Raw genomic sequence first — 10,332 nt, 5'->3', positions numbered from 1 at the left:
TTGAATACTATGAGTATGTTTAAACATTTTTTTTCTAAATATTGGTAGGAAAAAATATGAGAAGAAGCAATGAAATGGCTTCTTTACTAATTCTAAAAGAGATCATTTGTAATATAACTTCTCAAAAGACTTTAATTTATGCAAAAGCTAATTTCAATTTACATAAAAATTTATTTTACTTTTCTTTCTTTTACAGTTCTTATGGATAATTTTTGTGAATGCAAGTCCTATGTTTTTTTAGTTCTAGCTTTATTAAGTTATTTTTTGTTTAATTTTTACAACAACTAAAATTTTCATCTTTAACCTTTATTGTCTATGCTAACATATGAATTATGAAGCTGTATTGTTTGGTAAATTCGTATAAGCTAATCAATGTTAGTTATGAGTATTTATTTACTTTCAAATATGTGTTAGGAAACAAAACAAAATTGGTTAAACAATATCCTATGTTAATTGAAGCTAAAACTTCCCTTTTAAGTGTATAAATTTATCTTCAAAGACAAATGAGCCATAATGATTTAAGAGGAGAAGTTGAAATGGCTACAAGCCCATCAGTAGGTTTAGAACATCAAGGTAAGGTTTCATGTTAATTAATGGATATGGAGATTCGATGCACCACAAATATTGAAGAAAATACTAGGTGTTGGTCTGCATCATTCGAATTTGAGTACCAACCTTTCTACCTACCTAACCAATATAATCATATTTTTGGTAGACTTAGAAAGTCCAATAAATTAAGATCCGAATATGAGATTTATATAATATATTAATCATCCTAAAATAAATATATGATATTATATGTGATAGAAATATAATCCTTTGATATTAACATAACCCATTAATAATAATATATATATATATATATATATATATATATATATATATATATATATATATATATATATTAATATACAATGTTCTTAGGTATAAAAGGACTATAAATATATGTCATCACATAAGTATAGTCATATAATAATTGTTTTTATTCATATATACTCACTCAAAAATCTCTTATTAATTTGAGCATTTGAGAGTCTTTGTAGGTGGACTTCACCCATGATGTGATTTGGAACTCGGTCACATGTTAACAACCTGGTCATTTCATCTCGGAGACTGCTTGACCAAACTTGGTAAGAACTTTTGGCACCTACCGTGGGCCTAAGTAGAAATACTTCCCACACCCACAAGTGTATGATGTTGATACATAACCAGACCCAAGCATCAAACTCTTGCATACTTGACATGGATCCACAACTCATCAACGCAATCAAAAGCAACATCCTCAACAAAAAATGAGGAAAATCTCTAGCACATGGTTGTTGGAATGCAATAGATGAAGCAACAGTTCGACAAAGATATGGAGACCCACTTGAAGATGTTTGGCACCCAACACCAACAAGAGCTGCAAGCTTTGAATCAAAAGCTGGACAATATGGACAAAGAATGTTTTATCCCTCAGTCCAGACTAGGGTCCCATCCCTTCATTCGGTATGAGTGGTTGACACGAAAACAACTCGTACCATTCAATCTTGGAGAGAGGAGGATACAAATCACAATAACCAACTTTCCCTCGCATATGGAAGGAGAGAACATAAACTCCTTAGTCACACAAGAAATCTCCCTCACCCAAATGATGTGATAAATTTTATGAAAGTTAACATTCGCCACAAAGTAGGAGAGAGGCTAGTCGAGAGCGAGATCGGAAGGAGATCAGTCATGAGTAGTGCGACTCATGTACAAAAGATGATCATGAGTCTTGTGCACCACCTTGGGTAGATGGCAGGGGCACTCGACAAGAGTCAGAGAAAAAGATAGCACCAACACACAAGGACTCTAATGTATGTAATCAACACATTCCCTTTCGTGTTATTTTGCGTGCCAAGCTCAATGAAAACATGCATGGCTCAGTTCAAGGTATGCATCCCTTTACCTCGGAAATAGAAAGGATTCATATTCTGAAACAAGTTATCATCAATATTGATAAATACGACAGAACCTTAGACCTGAAGGCACATGTAAGTCCTATGTCACATAGGTCAACATTATCTCTAGAGACATCCAAGTACATTGTTGGTTTTTCCCTACCACACTTAAGGAACAAGTCTTGGAATGGTAACGCACTACAACCTTATTCCATTGATTCATTCAGCATGTTATGTGCCATGTTCATAGCCCGATTTATAGATTGAAAGTTGGTGGTGGCCTCGTATATCTTCCTTAAGCACGTCATTCAAAGGGATCATGAACTCTTACGATAGTTTATGGAACGATTTACAAGCATAACTAATGAGTTTCTAGACCTCCACCCATTAGTTATCATGCATGTTATTATATATGCACTACGATTAGGGCCATTCCTGTATTTTCTCATCAATAATCCGTCGGAGAACATGGACAAGCTTTGAATACAAGTTACTCATCATATGTCTATAAAGGATAATTAGAGCAAAATAGTTAATACATCCAAACCAAGGGTTCCTCGGATAACCAAGCTTTCAAAGTTCAATGACTTGGCAAATTTGATACCTACATGATAATCAACACAAGTTGGGAGACTATACTATAGGAAGCCTACAATTTGGAGCTCATTCGTCTTCCATAGCCCTTCTCGAATCCTCGATTAGAGACCTCAGCAAAAGATGGAGCTATCACCAAAACCAAGGTCACTCAACCGAGGAATGCACCAAAGTTAAGGATTTGATAGAAGAACTTATCCAATCCAAAGCGCTTACTCATTTTGTATATAATATGCAAAAGGGATGAGATTGGGGACGTGGACGACGAGGAAATTGAGGATGAGGAAGCTTAAGAGAATTACAAGGACGACAACAATAAGAAAATCCACCTCCTCCATAGGAACAAAGCAGGAAGCAAGATGGACCTCAACAAAATTCTACAAACAAACGAAGCAATATCAATATGATTGTAGGAGGGTTTCATGGATATACATGTTTTAGCAGAGGATATACATCTAATTTTCTAACGCATTTTCTAATAATATGTGTGTGTGTGAGGGAGAGAGAGATGCTTAGTAAAGTTTGGGTTGTGGCCAAAATCTAATGTGATGTTGAACTTTTATGCATATGAATATCCATAGTATATTTTGACAACATAGTTCAAGTTCTACTCAACCTCCACACAGTAGATTATAATCTTATGCTCTAGCTCTACTTAGCCTCACATTTCTCATCCACTTCATTTCATTATAAAAACGATTCCAACATTTTCCAAAGATTTTCTTTTCTCTTGTCTATTAGTTTTATATACTTGTCTAGCAAAGGTATCGTCTAATGAATATCTCATCTAATAGATTCACCTCACTAGAAGACCTAACACCCATGAGTTCTCTAGATTTTACTAAAACGTTTTCGCTCAGCAATAATACTATTCATTCAATAGTTCAAACTTTTAGGAGCCCTTACCACTATAACTCGTCCAACGAATTCATTTTTCTTAGTGAATGTAACATCTAGTGCTTTCCCTAAAAATAAATAGAATGTTATTTTAGTCAATGGGTAGTGACTTATCTGATAAGTACCTTCTCTACTCAACTTGTAAAATTAATAAGTACATTAGTTTGGTATTATTGGCTTTTCTTAATAAGTACACAATTCAAGACTTTTGTTATCTAGCTTAGAAATCTCATTTCCCAATTATTAAACCGCATTGTACATATAGATTAAATAATTTGCAATGCTTATTTATGTGCAGCAAAAATGTCATATCAAAACTTCTTGTTCAAAAGGAGAAACAATTATCCATACACGACCATATGATCCCATTAGTGAAGTTTGTTTTAATACATTCAAAGATGTTTTGCAAATTTTTGTCCCGATAAATATAAATAAGTGAAGTTTAATGTTGTTTCCTCTAACAAGATGCATTTTATGAAACTTGTCAAATGCAACTTCAATGAGAAAAGTGTATTGTTGAAACATCTTATTAAAGAAAACATTTTCATGAAACTTTTCTTCAAATTTGTTTTGTTGAGGTTGTTGTTATGCTTTATAGAGTTATTTTAACAATTATAATGTTGGAAATATTTAATATAATTTAAAAAATAAATAATTAAAATAAAATATTTTTGTTACTAATGTTTTATGCAATACTAATTTTAGAGGTAAATGATATTTATGGATAAAAGGTTTTTTATATTTATTTTATTGATTACATGTTATTTTATTTTAAAACTAGATTTATTACAATTTCATAAGGTTCATAGATACTTTGTTGCACTCGATGATCTAACGGGTTGTTATATATTGGGAGGGCAGCGCAAATAATGTTGTATTGCCATGTACAGTGGGGGGTATTTCTATCTAAGGACAACGCTATGCGTGTCTCAACTCAGGCTATTTTTACTCCTTACTTCATTTGTAACTTTGTTTTATATTGTTATTATTATTATTATTATTTGTTGTTTGACTTTATGAATATTTTGTTATCCATATCTCTGTCTTATTCTTATTATTATATAATTTTTATTATGTATTTTGATTAATATTTTCCTAACATATTAGAGAGAAACACCTATGTTATTTTAGTTTATTCATCATTATTCTTGTTATTGCAAAAGTCAAAGATGATGTTATGTATAGGTAAAATTTTCTTTTTCTGATAATAACAAAAAATAATATTTGACTCATTGAAATATGAATATACTTTTCTTTCTTGTGATATATAGAGCTGCTAATTAATATGTTATGATGTTTTTGATAAAGATATTTGATGGATATATTTTAAGTGCTTTATATTATTTATAAAATGGTTTGTTATACTAAACTATTATTGATTTATGGAAAACACTTGAACTAAACTATGCATTTGCAAAAAAAAGAAAAGATTTATCTAAACTATGCATCTTCGCAAAAAAAAAGGTTTATCTTGATATTAATGTAAAAAAAAATTTCAAATGACTGACAATAACTATATGTTTTATCATATTCATGAATGTGCAAATATTGTTTATGACATGAAATTAGAATGGATTGTTGTATTTGACATCATACTTATTACCTTATTTCAATATTGCTTCCTTCGTAGTCTAATTGTGCTTAATGTTTAAAACATAAATCAGGAAAAAAATTATGTTTTGATTATGAGTCTTTGTGTTGAGAAAAATATTGTTTTTATTTTTAAAGTTTGTTTAAAATTTTCAGTCTAATTACAAGACTGAAGTTAATATTATTATTATAAGTGTTGCATATGATTTCTAATCTAAAAGGTATGATGTCATTAACCCTAAGTTAACGAGTTAAATCATGTTTTTAACTCAAATAATTTGTTTATAGATTATGAACCAATGTTCATATGTATGCTAATAAAGAATTATTTTGTTTATACCAAAAATAAAAGAAAAAAGTTTGTTTATTACTAAGTGGTTTTTCGGTACCATAGAGTTGTTATTTCTAGACATTGTGTTTTTGTTGGTAAATGATATATTTGTGATGATTTCTTTGATTTAAGTGTTATACATTTATCTTATAATAAAATATTTAGTAGTTCTTCTTTAATTATTACAAACGTTGAAAGTTGTAATATATGACATTATTATTACAATTGATGAGAAGTTTGGCTAAAGACCATTCAAATTATAAAATTTTGAGGTATAAAATTAATTAAAAATGGAAGTGATGAATATATGTCTTTATAAATGAGTGATTTTTTGATACTCATGGTTATTCACTAAGTCACATCTTCATATAATGTTAATCTAATGGTGTAGCGAAATGAAAAATAAAATGCTTTTGTTTGATATGGTAAATGTTATGCTTCAAGTTATAGTTTACCTAAAATTATATGTAGTGAAACTTTATATTCTACTTGCCATAATTTTGAACATAATTCCTTATAAAGGTTGTGATAAAACTTTTTATGAGTTATGAAAGAAAAGATAACCACATTTAAAATATTTTAAAGTGTGTGGGTGTCTTGCAAATGTTAATATATTAATGCAAATTGGATTATGATTATCAACTACTGTCATGTTTACTTTAGGGTGAGGTGCAGTATCATGAAAATCTGGTAAGAAAAATATGTTTCATGATATACCATGGAAGCAAATATTTTTATTGTAAATATTATTGTTGCTGAGGCAGATTTTTATTATCTACATGATTTACCATATTTAAATAAGCTTACTTCCTATTGTTGCTAATATGCCATTTTTATTATCTATTGTTGATAGAAAGGACCATCCATCTTTAGAAGATTTGTTAAAAGCTTGCGTGTTAGAAGATTATAATAATTAGGATCGATGCCTACCTTTAATTGAGTTCACCTATAACAACTTTATCCACTCTAGCATAAGTATGGCACCCCATGAGGCATTACATGAGAGAAAATGTAGGACACTTTGTGTTAGTTTGAGAGTAGAGAAAAATTTAATCTTAGGTCCTCACATGATTCAATAAACAACAAAGAAAATAAAAAAGATTAGGGAAAAATTAAGAACAAATCAAAGCAGATAGAAAAGTTATGGTGACAAGGGAAGACAACATCTTGAATTTCGAGAAGGTGATAGTTACACTGACAATTGGAATTGGTAAAGTGATGAAATCAAAGAAACTCACTCCTTGGTTCATTGGTTCTTATCAAATTCTTAGAAAACTAGGCCATGTTGATTATTAAATTTCTTTACCCTTTTTTTTTCAACCTTTACAATGTCTTTCATATGTCTCAATTAAGAAAATATATTTCTGATCCATTTCATGTAATAAGGCCCGATACAATACAATTAAAGGATACCATTACATTTGACGCAATGTTTATATGATTATGGGCAAGAAGGTCAAGGAATTGAGAGATAGACAAATTCTACAAGAGAAAATATTTTGGTAGATTTTGGTGTTCTATCTTAGCTTTTGGACAAACTAGACGTGCTACTACATATTGTGCCACTTCCTTCTTCATCTAGGGCCACCAAAATATTTCTTAAGGTCTTGATACATTTTTATTGTGCCCGGATGTATGCTTAATTTGCTCTTATGTGATTCTTCTAAAATCATCTTTTTAACCTCCCCATTATTAGGCACACAGATTATTTGATTAAATCTCGAAATTCCTCCCCTATTTATGCCAAAGTTTTTTCCATTCTTGTTTCCTATCAACTTTTTTTTTCTTTTGAATGAATTCATCACTTACTTGTGCCTCATGAATTTGATTTTGTAAGTTACTATTGATATGACTGGAGTTTAATTGCATTTTATCATGGCTTAGTGTGATTGATAAATTCATGTCTCTAAATTTTTCAAACCGCCTTTTCTGAATCATTAGTGAGGGGACATGTAAAGATTTTCTGCTTAAAGCATCGACCATTGCATTTTCCTTTCTTGATGGTAACACTACGCCAAAATTAGGAATAGATAGCGCTATTTAGATAACGCTTATTTAATTAAACGCTATGTATTAAAACACATGCTAAAAGACAGCGTTTTATTAAACAAATGCTATAAAAAGCGTTATACATAGACAACGCTTGATTAGAAAAAATGCTATCTATGTTTGTTTTATACTTTTAAAAATAATAATATTTTAATATAAACTGATAGAAAGCGTTTACAAAGTTAAGCGCTATTTATGTTACGTTAATATATAGCTTTTAAGCAAAAAAGCGCTATTTATTTTAGCATCTAAATGATACGGTTTCATTTATATGTTTAAAACTAAATAAATTATTTTAAATAGATGAAATAGATAGCGTTTTATAATCAATGGAAAGCGTTTATGCAAAAGAGCGTCATCTATGTATCATAAAAAAATTCTCTCGCGCCATCCAATCTTTCCCATTGTGTTTTCTTTTCATCTAACCCTCACGCGAAAACAGAAAAGCCTCGTCTCCCACCAGTAGAAGCGGCTATCGTCTGCAGCCACAGTAGAAGCAGGCGCGTCTCCAACCAGAGCAACAACGTTCGCATCCTCCAAGCACAACAACATTGATATTTAGAGTGGGCACTATTGATTAAGGGTTTGGGAAATTCGTTCTTCTTCTCCATCAATTTTTCCAGCAACGAACCAGTTCTCTTAGCAACCATTGCACGGTCCTTCATTGAGTACCAAATTCTCTTCCTTTCTCCTCGATTTTTTGTATCTTTGTTCATTCTTTGTATTGTTTTTATCTATCTTTGCCATCAATGTGAATATATATGCACTAATCATCGATTCTGTAAACCCTTCATGTAAATGATCTACTGTTCTTATTATACCTTGACCGGAGATGTAAATACTAAACTCCAAATACTATTTTTAAATGTACGGGGGTTGTGGTTGTGCGTGAGTGAGCGACAGAGAAGAAATTAAATGGAAGTCACGAGGGAATTGATTTCTGATAAAAATTAATATTGAATTCACCTACCCCTACAAACTCTGCATTTCAATTTTAACCATTTGCTGGAAACCGTTTGCAATTCTACCAACTTGATTCATTTACATTCAAAAGATTGGCAACCATGGCAGGAGCATTACTATATCACAGTCTGCAAAAAATTGTTTGTAATTTAGGGCTTATTGGAAATGGTTGAGGTAACATTGTTTCTATTGTTTCTTATGTATACTTTTTGTATATATATATTTTTTACTTATGTATGCTTCATTTTTATTATTAACAAGGGTTATACAAACCTACCGAGCTCAAAGAGGGTCTATGGTTTCAAAGTCTAAGTTAAGCAATATCAAATGGACACCAATTAAGGTAGATTACAATTGTGCATTTGAAGATCAAATGATGTTGTTTTATTTGAAGGTTAATACCAATTGTATTGATGTTTTCTAGTGTCCAAAACAATCCAACGGCCATGATTGTGGGTATTACATTTGTCGATATATGAAGGAAATTGTCACATATTGTGAAGGAGGGACAATTCCAATAGATGTAAGTTATCTTAATTATATGTATTATTCATTTGTAGTAGGATTTTGATTGACTAATTTTGTTTTATTTTTCTTTGTTGTAGTATTTTCCTAGTTGCAGATGTCAACAATATTCTGACAATCAAATCATTGAAGTCAGGGAAGATTGGTGTTTTTATCTCATTAGTAAATGTTTATAGGTTAGTTGTATAATTCCTTATATAACAAAATAGGGAAGGTTAGGAATAATGTTTTGTCTAAAGTGTTTTGGCCCCACAGTCTAGCAAAAATGGAACATGATGGATGAGTACTACAAATATTAGTTTTTTTTGCTAATTTCTTTCATGTAATATTATACTTTTTTAAAAATATATAAACATCATTAAGTTTTTTTGTGTAACTATGTAAGAATTTCAATGCCCTTTCATTTCAGTTTTGCTTGATTTCATTCGAAGTCTTTATACATGCACGTGAGTCGAAGAATAGAATGAATAAAAAATTAAATAAATTATAATAAACAATAATCAAACCAATACACATCGCTTGTTTTAAAAAATGTTATCTATTGATGAATTGAAAAAGTGTTATCCATTAATGAAAAATAGACAATGTTTATTTGAACAAGCGCTATCTACTAATGAATTGAAAAAGCGCTACCTATTGATGAAAAACTACTCTCATAGACAGCGCTTATTCAGTCAAGTGTTGTCTATGAGAGCTTTTATAGACAGCGCTTATTCAGTCAAGTGTTGTGTATGAGAGCTTTGATAGACAACGCTTATTCAGTCAAGTGTTGTCTATGAGAGCTTTGATAGACAACATTTTCTAAAGAAAGTGCTATCTATTAAAAAATATATAGATACCGCTTGTTTAGATAAGCGCTATCTATCAAGTGTCATTAGACAGCGCTTGTAAAAAAGCGCTGTCTATTAATAGATACCGCTCCAATAGATAGCGCCTAAAATGCGCTATCTATTAAGAAAAAAAAAACGCTGTCTATTGCCAACTTTGGCGTAGTGTAATGTAATTAAAAATCATAATCTTTCAAAAATTCCATTTATCTCATTTGTCTCATATTTAACTCATTTTAATCAAGCAAGTATTTAAGACTCCTATGATGACTAAAACTTCGAATTTACCACCATAGACACAATGTCTCCATATTTTAAGTACAAAAAATGGAAACTAGTTCTAGATCATGGGTTGAGTAATTTTTATCATATGTTCTTAGTTGCCTAGAAGCATATGCCACTACCCTTATATCTTGTAGAAGAACACATCCTAATCCCATTTTGGAAGCATCACAAAATATCACAAAGGGTCTAGTACGATCAGGTAATGCTAAAATAGGAGAAATGGTAAATCTTTTCTTAAGTTCTTGAAAATTATTCTCACTTTTTTCTATCCATGTAAGACCTAGGAAAAATTATTATTATTACAAGAATGGTAATTGGTGTGAGGAGTATTATTTAAATTAATAAATAA

The 10,332-nt window shown here is 30.6% G+C and overlaps 1 long non-coding RNA gene across 1 annotated transcript; it reads left to right on the top strand.

Annotated features, from left to right (window-relative positions):
* Positions 1–8,607: 8,607 nt before the first annotated feature.
* Positions 8,608–9,092, top strand: LOC114187011 (uncharacterized). Its single transcript, XR_003605182.2, has 3 exons — positions 8,608–8,689; positions 8,771–8,869; positions 8,952–9,092. It is a non-coding gene; the product is annotated as an uncharacterized LOC114187011 (long non-coding RNA).
* Positions 9,093–10,332: the final 1,240 nt, after the last annotated feature.

The sequence above is a fragment of the Vigna unguiculata genome, chromosome 6, assembly GCF_037176805.1.
Source record: "Vigna unguiculata cultivar grain cowpea cultivar isolate G323 ecotype 2 chromosome 6, ASM3717680v1, whole genome shotgun sequence".
Classification (NCBI taxonomy): domain Eukaryota; kingdom Viridiplantae; phylum Streptophyta; class Magnoliopsida; order Fabales; family Fabaceae; genus Vigna; species Vigna unguiculata.
Note: the sequence above shows the minus strand (reverse complement) of the source record. Positions and strands in the feature narration are given on the sequence as shown.